This window comes from Ruditapes philippinarum, unplaced genomic scaffold, assembly GCF_026571515.1.
Source record: "Ruditapes philippinarum isolate M1 unplaced genomic scaffold, ASM2657151v2 ctg5361_1_1_1_1, whole genome shotgun sequence".
Taxonomy (NCBI): Eukaryota; Metazoa; Mollusca; class Bivalvia; order Venerida; family Veneridae; genus Ruditapes; species Ruditapes philippinarum.
The window spans coordinates 11,434-27,792 of record NW_026858148.1 but is presented as its reverse complement, the minus strand read 5'-3'; the positions used below and the strand labels follow the sequence as shown (position 1 = coordinate 27,792).

Sequence of the window (16,359 nt, the reverse complement as noted above, 5' to 3'; positions counted from 1 at the left end):
TTAAAAATTTACATGCAATTTAAAGCAACTTCATGGTTTATGTTGACAGTACTTCTTCCAATTTATTTATATATTTATTTATATCGCCTAAAGGGCATTTCATTTACATCGGTACAATTAACGTATCAATTTTGGATACAACACTCCTAGCTTCCATTCACCGAAGATCATATTTTGGCATTGGATAAAAGATTCCAATTAAGTTTGCAACCAAAATACGTTTGAACAAAATATTTTTTGTGCATTGAAACTTTATTTGGAACATGCAAATTAAAACATTTTCACAAGATTGGCAGAAATATATTTTGTCTTGTTTGATGAAATTTAAAAAAATAATGCAGATGTGAATATTAAATGAGCATAAAAATCGCTCTTGATTCTCACTTGCCAAATCTCAAAATATGTACACGACCATGCAGTTTATAACTTCAAGAAGTTCGTCAAATCAGAAGCCGGGAAGCTGAAACCTAAATCCAAGTGTGTCATAAACATTACTTGAGTCATGGGCATATTAAAAAATTCAAAGTAACATACATGTATTTGTAAACCCAATTACCTGAAGAAAATACGTGCGAGTGTTGTAAACATTCATGTTTCGGTAGCCATTTTGTTCAATTAAGGTTGCAATTGAACCAAGTGTGCAACCACCTCACGTCCTGCCCATTGCCTCTGAAGCAATGAAAACAACAATACAATATGAAAATTGCAGGAGCTGTTTGAACGAGTCTGTTCATGAGAGATAATGTAAAAGTAAAAAAACATGCCTCACCCCACCCCCTCTAGCACTGGCTAGGAATGGTTCCAAAGGACCAGAAACAATTAATAATGAAGTGAATTATGAGGCAACATTACGTCACTTGACACCTGCTATAATGAAGTAAATTTATAGACAATACTTTTCATCGAAATTGAATATTGTCAAGGCAATTTTCAAATACAAGAAATTGAATTAGATGAAGTCGACACTCATTTCTATATTCTGTTTGGTTTACTTTCAGTCACACCGACACTTTAAAGAACATTCGATGACTTTCCAGATTTACTTGTGGAAGGACATCTAAGGTGTCCCTCCATGCACGAACGGGTACCTAAGTAGAACCAGCGACGTTCCGTATATTAGCTGGATAGCTTCCTCACATGAATGATTCCAAAGTAAAAGAAAACAAACAACACACACATATACATGTACACACATGTGCACAGAGTCTCAATCATTTATTCTGATATGCAATTTTATATGTTTTATGTACTGTTTTAAATTGTTGATATCTTAACCCTCATGTGTTCGGCGCGTTGATTGGCCAGTACCCATCCCCCATACCCACTCTATAACCCCAACCCCTACCTCTACTGCAGTATTTTTCATTTAGAATATGTTTTAATTTTTTAAATATGCTTTTCATTCTATTTAAAGAATGATACATAATTATTTAGTAAAGGTATACAACTCGCCGCTCATTTTTCAGCACTTATCAATGTTTGAATTCCATAACACCAACATTTTTTCATCAAATTCCAATGTTTTGGTACGAAATGGAAGAGAATTGATTACTCTTTAAGGGAATAAAGCTGTCATAAAATGTATTAATTAGTGAAATAAAGAAGTTGCAACAAAATTACGTTAAAAGATGGTATGAAACAAACAACAAAGTTAACTAATTGAACTTATTGTTGTTAAAGCTACTGATACGCCCCTTAATTATACCCATTGTAGTTTTCAGATAACAGCCGATCAATAATTTGTGTACATGTATTACTATATATAACACCGGAAATAGTGGACATAGCTGATTGATGATTCAGTCTAAATATAAACCATTTCACAGCAAGTCGGCTCGATACACATTACATGTATATTTCTTGCTGAAGCATATGTACACAGATAGTTTAATATTTATATTACATTAAATACGGAATATAAAATGGCCGCCGTAAAGGTAAGATTTAAATTATTATAAAATGTATTGTAGAATACGGAATTCTAGAAAATGTGCATAAAACTCATGGTGCAAGTGTATAAATATGGATATATCAGGATATATAGTATGATTAATAGGCGGTGTACGTGTCGTATTTTATCAATCTATTTAAACACGGTAGTTTACAAGTTATTAAAGATATGTATGTAAAAAACCATCTGTCTGACCACTGTAAATAATCTTGAATGTGAGTGAGTAATTTTTTTTAAAGAAGTAAACCAGGTAGGCATACGATAGTGGTCTTGGTTTACCTTGATAATGCATCAATATCAGATAGGTTGCAGCATGCATGATCTGCCATAAGGATATAAGATCATATGACATTCTTTAAATTTTCGTATAACTTTCTCAACAACTGCGTTAAAGAAACCCTAAAATTTACCAAAGTCATGAAATTTTCTCTATATTGCCACTATTATAAGTAACTCTTCTGGCCCCGGAATCGTTCGTTAAAAGACGTTTCCTGGAGTTGGTATATTTTTGTATGAACATTTAAACTAGGCTCAAATAATTTTCTTAAACTTTGCATGATTAAAGAGAATTATAACTTAAACGAATGGATGGAAAAATGTATTGTTTGAAAATATGACTGACAATCATTTTCAATTTAAAAAACTCCAATTACTGATGTACAATGATATAACCACGCATACATTTTGTACTTTCGGTTAACTGTAATCCTATAAATAATGTACACCTTTTGTATACTCTTGTACTATTATATTTACTTTTATATCAATAAATTCAATTAACTAGGTGGATTTTTACACGATTTATTGGAATAAACTTAGTCAATAGCTTAGTAACGGCATTTTCTTTTCTTTTTGATTACATGTTAATGGCTAGCTTACAGAACGTCGTGGGTTCTGCTCAGGTGTCTGTTCATGCCTGAAATAATGCCTGAGGTTTCCTTATGGTCTATTATGTGTCACTGTGACGTAAAACCCAATTCAACAAACAAATAAACATGTTACTGTTTCTTAGCCTTATAGTAGGTTAAGTTCGTCGACTCTGTGTATTGACTACATGTATTCTTACTTTTGTGTTCAAGACCTTTCCATCAGATGGAGATCATGCAACATTTGTCATATCTGATATTAATGCATTATCAAATGAAATTTCTTACGTCAGAATCTATTTTAATAAACAAATGCATAAATAATGATTTTTCGAAAATTTTCAAAATTAGTTACTTCTTACGTCTTCATCTCTTACTTATTTTCAAAATATAGTTAATCAACTGTTATTGTATCGTTTGAATGAGATCAAAATGGTTACTGATAAAATGTATTCTTCCCTTCACAGAAAGATAGATTCTAAGGTCTTGGTGCTGTAGGGTTATCTTACTGTAAAAAGGCCTGTACTTGTTGAAATATACGACTGCCATAAAGTATAGTAGTATGAACACTATTGATAAGTAGAGCAAAAAAAGAACATATGTTTAATAATTATATATGAAATACGAGTATGTCAATATTGAATAGTTTTTTTTTATGAGAAGGGGGCATATCCTATGTGTGTATTTCCTATGAGCGTTTTTGAACTCATTAGTATTTCCTGCTTTTCTCTTCATTTTTTTATCACCAAGCTTGTTATCCAATTCCTTGTAATGAATATGTACACTTTTCATTTTCACAAGGAAGTTGAGATGAAAACCTTTTTTGTGCACACGTGTGTAATAGTTTGAAATTTAACAACATTTAAAACAATAGAGGATTCATAAACTATAAACCATTAGCCTTAAGGTAATAGTCATTTTAATGTTTTGTTAACTTTTTAGTTTCAGGGAACCGTTGTAGAATGTCAGCCATTCTCAGCTGAACAAGCTGCAGCCGAGCTAAGGAAGGCAATGAAAGGGCTAGGTATAGTTGATATTTATTTTTATTTTGTTTTCAGTTCAATATGTAACATATGTCCAAGAAAAGTAAGTCCTGCCTCGATATCCAGATAATGCCCGCCTTTTCAGTCCCTAATTTAGACTTTCCAGATACAGGATTAACAAGGTGATATTCACCAACCATGCCTGTTATTCAAGATTTAGCTCCTTCATATTTACCTTGCCACGTGTATTGCTTAAATGGCTAGTTTTTATACATTCTTATTTTAAAGATCCCACCTTAATTGCCTAGTATGATTACAGATAAGACATGTAAATCTTTGGAATTGCTATAAGTATGTACTAGCGTTTGGGACAGAGCGACAATCTTTGCAAGTCTCAAGAGAATTTACCATGTAAAAATATTGTAATTAAAGCTTTTGTATTCACACAAACCAATAGTTGCACATTTTCCAGGACACCTTATCTATCTAGTTTCAAGTCAAACATTGGTCATTGTTGGATCGATGAAGTGTTTGAACTAAAATTGATCAATATTTAAATTCTTATTTTACTGTTACAGGTACAGACGAAGCAAAAATAATTGACGTGCTGGCTAAGCATACCAATAAGCAAAGGCAAGAGATTGCGCTCACATTTAAAACACAATATGGAAAGGTATACGTTCTGTTTACTTTTACTTATTTGGGTCCAAACTTAAGGAAATCCTGTTCTATTTTCAATTGTTATTTGATTGTTATTGTTTCAATGATCACACGTTTCCCCAATATTTAAAGCTCAAGTGTGATATTGAAAGACAATAGTATTGTCCCTTAAGGGATTGGACATTATCTGAAAGATATATATTCCATATGTACCCACGTTGTATTGATTGAACTATGGATAATTAAGACATAACTTTACTTACTGTATTGCCCTATTACTTTGCTTGTGTTTGGTTATATATTGGGAAGTTAGTCGCTAAATGTAGAGGAGAGATCAAATAAGAATGTTAAATACTGGTAATGAAAATGACACATTCTCCGTCGTAACTGCACGCTTAAAGGCATATTATGCCACAGAAACGAATAATGTTTTACTTCTTTTGAAAGGGCGAACTTAATTTAATAACGTTTTAATAATGGTTTTAGATAATTGACGCTATATTTGAAAATATTTCCGCTAATTGTGGAAAAAATCTAAAGTAGCAGAATGTAGACAAAGAAGTATTCTGACTTCCATACAAAAGACTACATCACTATTAATGTACTAATTTACCAACAAACAATAGAAGGAAAAGATGGTTAAGATAATTGACCAATGAGTAACGTTTTGCAAGTTATACAAGTACATGTATCCAAGAAATTAAAAGCATTTGAAAACATGAAAATAAAAGCATTTCTGGGGCAAAATGGGCCTTTAAGTACATTACAATCAATATATTGAAGTAAAAACGTATGAAGTTGAAAGACGCTTAAGTACGCTTTCCTGTTTTATTAGGAATTAAAGGCAGAACTAAAATCCGAGTTGGGTGGCAAGTTCGAGGATGTTGTGATCGCACTGCTAGAAACTCCAACAAATTACGACGCAATGGAACTTAAAAAGGCAGTCAAGGTAACGATTCATCAAGGTCCGATTAACACAATCTTACTTGCAGATAGATTTACAACATCATATATATATAGTGTACAGATGAAATGTTATGAATTATTTTATATCCGGTAATACATAAGGATATCACGTTAACCTTTTTTACTCGCTTTGACGATACTTGGAACAATTTGATCTTTATTTTTATTTTAACCGATAAATTTTGGAGAACCACTAAACAGTTTCATGCAACATTTGATATTAAATCAAACATAACATGACATATACCTTCTGATTACAAAATATGCAAAGAAACTATTGTAACAGAGGCTAATAAAATCAGTGTCTTAAATCAAGTTTCTTGTCGAAAGATCTTTTGAAATTTTTTGTTTACATAAATGATAAAAATAAGATTACATGCAATTCACCTTTGAGTCTCTTTTAAAGTTAAGATACATGGGATGTTAAGTATTGACTGAGCTACAGATTATTATTAACTTAAATATAGCTGTTTTTTTTTTCTTAAACAGCCGAATTTTAAACATCTCACGAATATTTGAAGCGGTGTTTGAGAAAAACTGCATGTTAGCTTCTAAAACGTGATATACGATAGCTTAAAGCAGCACGCCTTCAGATTCATGGTAATTTCTATGAAAATTTTAAAATGTTTTTAACAGGATAATATTGTGAAGTTTCCTAAAGAATGCAATATACACATAATCAATGGCACTTACAACTCGTGTAAATTACCTTAAAGAGGTCAAAATATGCAAAAATAGCCCTTACTGCGTTAGTAACTCAGTATAAATATAGTTATAAATACTAAAATGTCGTCATTAATCCGCACATAACTTGTAATTGTTACTAGAAATTTGAATCGTTATACTTTTCCTCAAATCTTAAGTACATTTTTCCAGGTTTGATTTTTATCGAAATATTTATACTGCATCTAGAGGCGTGCAGCTTTAATACTAATATAAAGTGATAATCAATTTCTTTGTAATTTTAAATTAATATTTGTTACATATTATATTTGTATGTTTCGTATTTTTTGTATTTTAGGGTTTAGGTACAGACGAAGGTTACACTTATAGAAATTCTTGCTCAAGATCAAATGCGGAAATTTCAGAAAATCAAAGCAGCATATAAAAAATGTGAGTTATTTACAAACCCAATGTTCTCTTTAGGTAGCTCTTCTGATGTTTTTTTTAATAAAATCAAATAAGACAAAAAAAGCTAAAACAGATAAATGTTTGCGAGAGTAGACTCTCAAATTTGACATTGAAGATATATTACAGTAAATGCGCCTTTAGAAGTAGTTTTATATTGAAACTTAATATTTGAATGTTGAGATAGGTACGAATGTTCCGGTAACTTAATGTATGTAGTCAGTCAGTAATAATAGTTCCCTGCAGCTGTTATGTAATTTTAATATTGAATTTGTGTAAAGTTATTTTAAAAGTAAGCGCAAACCGAAGTGATTTCTGGAGTCTATGTTTTTAGAGAAGCATATTTCTTATTAAAAGTGTTCAAAAGTGACCTATGAAAAAGAACATCAAAATGAGCGATACGAGCGGACACTTCAAACGTTTACTAGTATCACAGCTTGTCAGCTAACAGAGATGAAATTTGACGTGGAACCAAGCAAAGGGCAGAATGCTGAGGCAAAAAGAACTTTTTGATGTATGTGTTCAATATAACCATCTGATTTGAGCCGCTTCATTACAAAACCAACATAATGGGTTTGCGACCGAACATGGGACGCCAAACCAGCCCGCGCATCCGCACAGTCTGATCAGGATCCATGCTGTTCGCTTATCAACTCTATTACAATTGGGTAAACTGACAGCGAACAGCATGGATCCTGGATCAGACCTGCAGGCTGGTCTGGATCAATCCTGTCGCAATCCAATATGTTGGTTTTGTCGTGACGCGCTCATTTTTTTATGTCTTTAAGCAGTATTCTCAGAAACTATTGGATACCTGATTATTTTTAAAGTCATACAAATATCTTCTAATATCTAAGTCTGATTTGTTTTGTACAAGTAACTGAAGCGGGTGGAGGTTTGGAGTCGGAGATGAGAGATTGGTCGTTCTATCTTGATTTATCGCGCGTGGCAAAATCTATTGCTACACGAATATGTTCATGTATGTCTATGTACATAGTTGTCGCGTCTGTCTGTGCGTAGGATAATTCCTTTCCACAGAAAGAAACTTAAAGAAGGATTCCCCGATTATTGTATTAATAATTTGCATTTAAAATATATTTAATCACATGTTAGAGAGTTATGTCTCCATTTTGGAAGGAATGTTATTTGGTTTCCCTGTCAGGGACTTCAGTGGTTGTGAAGTGTGTTAGTCTGTTTTAAATTGCTTTTCTCATGAGAGAGTTATGTCCCTGTTTAGGCCGACATTTTCTGTGAAAATTGATGTTTACGCAGGATATTTTTGAAGGATTCAGGTTTGGAGTTTATATTTTGCAAAAAAAGTATGATATATTAAAACGTGACCTCAGCTCAAGTTCAATTTCGCCTGAGAATCAACTCGTTAATGGAGTGGATGTTTTGCCCAAATATTGCTTTCTGGCAGTATAACCATATAAAAGTGATTTCAGTGATCTTATTTATGCATGTAACTTGGCATGTGAGTATTTTATACTTCAAAACACTGCAACTTATATTTGGCATGTAAAGTATATTATATCAAGAACATATCATTGATAAAGTTATGTGCTTTTTATACCCCCGCACAACAAAGTTGTAAGGGGGGTATACTTGAATCAGCTTGTCCGTCCGTCCGTCCGTCCGGCCGTCCGTCCGGGCTGTCCGTCACGGTTTTTTTCTTGTCCGCTCCAATAACTTAAAGAATTCACTTAGTATCTCCACAGTCTCATAATTTGGCATGGAGGTTAGTTCATGATCAGTAATGACCCCTTTTGACTTTGAGGTCACCTAAGGTCAAAGGTCAGCGTCACATGGAACTTTGACTTCAAAAAGGTTTGTCCGCCCTATATACTTCAGAATTCCTTTGAACCCACAGTCTTCATAATTTGGCATGGAGGTTATCATGATAAAGATGACCCTATCTGATCTTGAGGTCAACCAAAGGTCAAGGTCAAGGTCACAGGGCCCTTGATCCAAATAAAGCTTGTCCGCCCAAATAACTTAAGATGCGTTTTGACCCAGCAGTCTTCAATGTTGGAATGGAAGTTAGTCTGATTTAGTAATATGACTCCTAATTGATTTTGAGGTCACCAGGGTCCAAAGGTCAAGTTCACAGGGAATTTGACTTCAAAAATTGTCTGCCCAATGACTTCAAGATTTGCTTTGACCCACAGTTCTTCATATTTGGCATGGAGGTTAGTCATGATCAGTAAGATGACCCCTATTGACTTTGAGGTCACCAGGTCAAAGGTCAAAGTCACAGGGGCCTTGAACTTCAAAAAGCTTGTCCGCCCTAATAACTTAAGATTCCTGTTGACCCATAGTCTTCATATTTGGCATGGAAGTTAGTCATGATAAGTAGATTTGACCCGCTATTGATTTTGAGGTCACCAGGTCAAAGGTCAAGGTCACAGGGGCCTTGACTCCAAAAAGCTTGTCGCGCCCAATAACTTAAGATTCCTTTGACCCACAGTCTTCATATTTTGGAATGGAAGGTTAGTCATGATTAGTAGATGACCCCTATTGATTGAGGTCACCAGGTCAAAGGTCAAGGTCACAGGGACTTTGACTTCAAAAAGTTTGTCTGCCCCAGTAACTTTAGATTCCTTTGACCCACAGTCTTCATATTTGGCATGGATGTTGATCAATGATTAGTAGATGACCCCTTTTGATTTTGAGGTCACTGGTCAAAGGTCAAGGTCATAGGGACTTTGACTTCAAAAAGTTTTCCACCCATTAACTTAAGATTCCTTTGACCCACAGTCTTCATAGTTTGGCATGGATGTTGATCATGATTAGTAGATGACCCCTTTTTGATTTTGAGGTCACTGGGTCAAAGGTCAAGGTCATAGGGACTTTGACTTCAAAAAGTTTGTCCACCCATTAACTGTAAGATTCCTTTGACCCACAGTCTTCATATTTGGCATGGATGTTGATCATGACTATAATGGTGACCCTCTATTGATTTTGAGGTCACTGGGTCAAAGGTCAAGGTCACAGGGACCTTGACAAATAAAAGCTTTTCTTCTCAATTGTTAAAGAATGTCTTGTCCGCAATGTATTGATTTTGACAATTTCACATTTGAAGCATGTACAATACATAACTTAGCAATGCACTGGCTTAGTAACCTCAGATTTGGCAGGCGAGGTTGTCCTTGAGCTCTAAATGGCCACTGTTGATTCTGACAAAGTGGTATTGCGGGGTATTCAAGCCATGATAGTGGCAGTTCTAGTTTAAACAATGGTGAGAATAAAATCACGGTAAGTTCAATGCATAACTGTGTTGTTATTTTCTCTTGTCTTAAAAGCATATTTTTCATAATTGCCCACGTCTCATTGGATATCTAGTTATTTAGTAAGATATTATGAGTTTTGCCATACTTTTCTTCCTTAAACCTTTGTGTTTGTTTGTAAACCTTTTCAAAAATAAAACAAGGGGGGCTAGCCAGTTATTTTGGTGGCTATTGAATAACATGATTATAGTCATTATACACATTTCAAGGACAAAAGCTTGCTCGAATTTCATCATTTTTATCTCTTAGATCTCCCGGTTTATTGTGAATCTCCTTGCTTGATGGCTTGATGGTTGTCTAAAAAACTGCACCTGTTAACTTGTTTTACAAAAAGATATTGATCTTACCAGTTCATTTATTAGAACTTTAAACTTAAGTTTAAGTTTATCTTTTTAATGAAAATGTATACGTGTAAATTTCTTACACGTTAGAGTAGATCGGTATTTTATCATTTATAATGAAAGTTAACGTATTAGAGACTTTCACATAGCGTTGCTTAATAACAATAGATGGATCCATTATAAAACAGAAACACACGCTCTTTCATTTTCAGGCAGGTTCTAACAAGATTGGAACTGATGAATCAACTTTTAACAGAATCTTATCCCTGCGTAGTTACCCCCAGCTTGTGGCAACATTTGACTCAGTACAGACGGCAATATGGAAGGAAATTGAGGCTTGTCCATAAAGGCGAAACCAGTGGATATTTGGAGACAGGATATCTGCAAATTGGTATTATACATTCTAGATAAAAACGCATTTTTGTGGTAGGGTACGTCAAACGCAACACTTTAAAGGTCATATGGCGACTTTCCAGTCCAGCTTTACTAAGTAGTGGGGGAAGATCTCAGGAATATGAACGGCCATCTGAGTAAAACTACCGACGTTCTGTAAGCTAGCTGTACAGCTTCATAAAAGAATGCCTGAAAGAATCTAAAGATTCCTCGTCTCAATGGATACAATTGAACTCTGTTGAGCAGATGTTACCCTTATAATAAACGCACGGATAAAATTTCAGTATTAAATTCCCCTATCTTCATGTTGTTTCAATGCAATTATGATAAGTGGAAATTCATTATTATTAATATTTCTGATCATCTTGCAATATCATATTTTGCTCTTTTATTGGATTCATTTGCTTGAAAAAAGATATGTTGAAATGATGTGATGGAATAATATTTGCAGTGACATATAAATGTCATATTTCATGAATCAAATTATTCGGTAGTTTTAGGAAATGATTTTAACAAGCATGTCCCATGAGTGTTCTAAAAAGTCATCTGATATGGTATTTTATCACTGGGCGATATATTGATTTCCATCATTGATGAAGAGTTGTCCATTTGGCATGAAATTCATCTTCAATTTCAGTTTCGATTGCAAAAAGTAAAACAGGGTATTTCGCAGAGAGGTTGTACAAGAGTATAGAAAGGTGCAGGAACAAAAGATTCAGTACTGATCAGATGTGTTGTAACACGTTCAGAGGTACCAAAAATGAATATTCGATACGATTTTAAGTTAAAAGTATTGACATGGGTTAACACTGGTTATGTTTAAGGTTGTTCAAATGTATGTTGAATTTTGAATATTAAACGGGAAAACTGGTTTGTCTCGAACAACTGATGGTTTATTAGTGGGCAATATTAACGGCTTTACATTGTATCTTTGCACATATCAAACCAATCTAATATAAAAAGTTACAATCAAATGCATACAAAGAAAGTAGCGGGTCATTTCCGTTTAATTACGTTTTTCTACAACGTAATTTTACAGACTGAACGACTAAAGTTCTTGTGTCCTGAAATTTACAATTCATGGTCGAATCTTTTGTAACTTAGCTACATTGGATCCAGACTCATACGATTGTGTTTCCAATATAATGCAATATTTCTCATAAATGCTGTTAGCTATAATGTTTCGTACATCACAAAATATTAGACTTAGTTTAAAGTTGGTAAAGTAACAAAGTTTTCTTGTCTGTCTTTTTCTTATCCTTAAGGTTAATTCCACCATTAAAATAACGACAGACTTCTTAGATTATGTGTAGAAACCATTGTAATAACTTAAAATAAAAATTTCATTTCAGTATTTATATTTGACACTTTTAAATGATTGCAGGTAGATCTGGTGCAAGTAAAGGAGGAATTTCTGAAGAAATACGGTAAAAACACTAGGAAGTTTTATAAAGGGTGATTGTAGTGGCGACTATAAGAAGATGTTGCTTGCTTTGTGTAAGGAAGCCTAGACATACTTCAGTGTTCATGTTATAGCTTTATCATATTCCTTATGACCTACGGAGGTTTCATAGTCAGATTATTTGTGCTAAATATTTGCTTTAATTAAGTCTTGTCCATTTTTTTGTAAGTTTTTATTTTCCTTGATGCGAACGTTATAAGACAAAGACATTTATATAGTTACATTTTCTATACAATCAGTGAAGTTTATCTGTTAATTATCAGTTTATTTACACAGTGTTTCTATAGATAGCTTAAGTTTTACCTATCACATAGTTAAGTGTTTTTATCAATATTTGGATCAAGATTTTGAGGCTGCAGGAAGAACATCAGCAAATAACATTATAAAACTAAACAACTGTATTCCTTGTCAATCTATTACCTTTAACTTAATAACTAATTTATATTGTTCACATGTGCTCTTTCATTAGTTGTTAGCTACTTTATTTAATTGTTGTATCAAACTGTGTATTGGGACTATATTTATTTTGTCATAAATTTTGTTAACTTTTACAACATTGTATGTTATTAAACTTTCCAGAAAATTGAATGTGTTTTCATGTATTATTATGTGTTTGAACGCTAAATCTGCTGATTTTATGAAATGGACTCGTCCATATTTAAATCTGGAACAGTACATTCGAACTTAAAGGGAAGTAATATATTGATACAAAATCTGAACTACAAACAATAAAGAGCCTTGTCAGACTACAATACCATTTACTGTTGATAAAGGCTCTGCCACATATTCTTCCAAACATGTTGCGCAACTTTCTTGAAATGCCTATAAGTTTCTGATCGTGGCTAGAATTACAGCACAAATGCAAAGGTCATCGTTTTAAAGTATCGCACGGCAGGCTATGAACTAAAAGTATTTCAATAGTTTAAATAGATTTTAACTAAAATTTCCTACAACTGTCCTCGTAACCGCTTTGATTGGCAGTCAAACAGTTGTACATGTAGGCTGATGCGCTTCAGGTTGTACTGTCTTATATTAGGGTTAAAGTCACATTTGTCTGTACTGTTTAGTAATTGACGCTTTCAATGCTAGCGTTTAGATGCTATAAAAGTGATAAGCTCTTGCCGCCAGTTGACACATTTACCGGCCTGCACAAATATACAATTTTAGGGCCTATTATGAATTACCTGATCTAACATAATTATGTTCGTTGAATGTTTTTGCTTAATTTTTATCCATAAATTTAATCTCCTTGCAACTTTTCTGAAAATTGACAACTATGTAGAAGGAAGTAATAATGAACTTTTCATTGGATAACATACAGGTTTCTATACAAACGGCTGTTATCAATATATGAAAAAAACCTCCTTTTTTTCTCTAATATAATGTTGTATATTATCAATTCGTTATAAACATTTCTGACAGGTTATATTGCCGTATATAAACCGTTAACCGTTCTTGTAAGGCCATATAACCTGTCAGAAGTCTTTTTAACTTATAACCAGTAAAAATCTTTATAAATCATATAATATCATATAATATGATACTCTCAAAAACGCCATTAACATGTGTTAACTTTATGTTTGTATATCATCATTCATATGGGTAATGCTGAAATCAGGGTTGCCAGCAGACTTGAAAAGTCAGGGAAATCTGATATTTTTTCAAGGTCAGGGAATTATCAGGGAATTTTGAAAATTGGTCAGTGAAGAATAAAAATCCTAAAAAGTCAGGGAAAAGTCGGGGAAAAATAATTTTGAAGAGTTTTCCTTATATGTATAAAGTAAAAACTGGAAAAAACTATGTTCACCTCTTTTAAGAGCTAGAGCTTAGATATTAAGCATGTAACATCTTCAGTGAGTGTCTACAAATTTTGTACAAATAAAAGCCATTGGGGTCAAGGGGGTCATTGATTTTCCTTATATGTTTATATAAACTTAAAAATTCTTGTAACAAACCCAAAAGAGCTAGAGTTTAGATATTAAGCATGAAACATTTTCTAGTGTGTGTCTACCAAGTTTGTTCAAATAAAAGTCCTTGGGTCAAAATAAGCCCCACCCCAGGGGGTTACTGATTTTCCTTTTATGTACATAATAAAAAACAAAAAAATATCTTTTTTTGAAAAACCCAAAATATTTGGCATGAAACATCTTTTAGTAAGTGTCTACCAAGTTTGTTAAAATAAAAGCCATGGGGTCAAAACTGGTCTAGTCATGGGGGTCATTGATTTTCCTTATATGTATATATAGTAAAAACTAAAAAGTCTTCTTTTAAAAAACAAAAGAGCTAGAGCTTAGATATTTGGCATGAAACATTTTCCAATGGGTGTTTACCAACTTTGTTCAAATAAAAGCCCTAGGGTCAAAATTATTCTTGTTCATGGAGAGATTTTATATTCAGATGAGTAATTTCAGGGCCATCATGACCCTCTTGTTATAAATTATATTGGCTATGGCAGTATTCTGCAGCTCAAGGTAGTAGTTTTGCTTCAGACTTGATCTTATCAAAAACATTTTACTGAACACAAAACTACCAAATTAGATGTATAAAGCATGTTTTATTGACCATATTGTTAAAAGCATTAAAAAAAAAAAACAACAAAAAAACGTATGTGTGCAGGGCTTTTTTTCACAGGTTGGGGAAGTAGTCCTGCCCTTAATTTTGGGGATAAATTAATGGTATATTTGCAAAAGGGGAAGAAAAAACTTGATGTAAATTCTATTTTGTGGGAAAACTGCATGATTTTAAAGAATTTCTTTTTGGGGAAACAGTCCTATAATGGCCCCTGCTATAGAAGGAAAAAAAAGCCCTGGGGTGAATTGGACGGCTGTAGGGGAGGTGGAGACCGTTTAAGTTTGGTAGTTTTGGTCAGTGAAAAACCTAATTTGGTCAGTGAAAAGTCAGGGAAAAGTCAGGGAATTGTATTTATCAATGATGCTGGCAACCCTGTGAAATATATTCACGGACGTGTTATATCGCTTTTAATAAGTCAGCAAATGGCATGGGTATATGATAACATGTGATCATGTGTTGTATGTAAATGTCTGACACATCTGGTTAAAATTGTGATTCAGCACATTTGTGGAATTCCATACGCGTCGGTAAATTTCTTTTCGGTGGTGCTTCAAGGTCATTTGTCATGACTCCTAGTTTCCGACGGGCCTTGGTTCTTCTTCGGTTCGGGTTGTCAAATGCATGATCCCTGAAGGAAATGTAGATAATATTGCCGGTGTATTTAGGGATCGTTTTGCACACATTTGTACGTGTTTAAATCACAATTAGGCATAAGTGACGTTCCCTCGTCAACTGTACCGAATTGTTTGCATAAAGGGCAATATAATTATTACATCGTATGCGTATAATTGTAATAAGTTTGAAGAGTACATATGTGGGCTCACAAGGTGTTTCCTGTAAAACATACAAATATTAAAAAAAAATTAAGTCGTAAACTTACCGACAACAGCTTTTATCCACCGCTTCTGCGACAAATGCTCCACCACCGCTGCTGTGGACCCATCGCTTCTGCGAAAGCAATGATACGTACAGTTTGTTTTATTTCATTTGTTTAAATGTGGAAAAGATTATAAAAACTACCCTGGTTTTCCTTAATGAAATTTATCAAGTATGAAGTTTCAAGTGGATATCTCTATACTTAGTCAGTTTTGATTTGATCGAGAATATTAAATGTGGAAAAGTACCAAGAGCAATTACTCAAAAATCATATGTTCATAATTGACTTCGATATATCTAATACTATATGAGTTTTACAACTTAATGCTTCAAAATTATCTCTTTAAGGACATGACTGGTGACACGTCCGGGGTCCGTAGTCGAACACCAGCTGCATTTAGTGCCCAAAAGGGCGGATGGACCTTCATTAAGCTTTAACTTCATTCATTTATACACACCGCTATACTTTTTTAGTTACGCCAAATACAAAAGTAGAGTTTGAAAAAAATGCAAAGGGCAAATATTACTAAATTTTCAAAAATAGAGTTTTGATCATTTGACACAGCAATATTTCCAGAAATAGGTTCGTATGATACGGACAATTCGTATCGGTCGCCGGATAGACGGACGGACGAATGGGCGAACAACGCCAAATCTACATCCCTCCTTCTTTGACGGGGAAGAATAAAATACATCCACGCTGTAGAAATCACTGTATCATTGGAGAAATAGCAACTTCTACCTCAATAATTACAGTATCTTGTATATTTTTGAAACGGCTATAATTTTGATATAAATCTCTTATCTTATAAGAATAATGACTTAAAGCTGCATGCCACTAGATGAGCTAAAATATTTCAAGAAAATTAAACTCG

The 16,359-nt window shown here is 33.6% G+C and overlaps 1 pseudogene; it reads left to right on the top strand.

Moving 5' to 3' along the window:
* The first annotated feature begins 1,723 nt into the window (after window positions 1–1,723).
* LOC132752288 (annexin A4-like) lies at window positions 1,724–12,628 on the top strand (annotated as a pseudogene).
* Window positions 12,629–16,359: the final 3,731 nt, after the last annotated feature.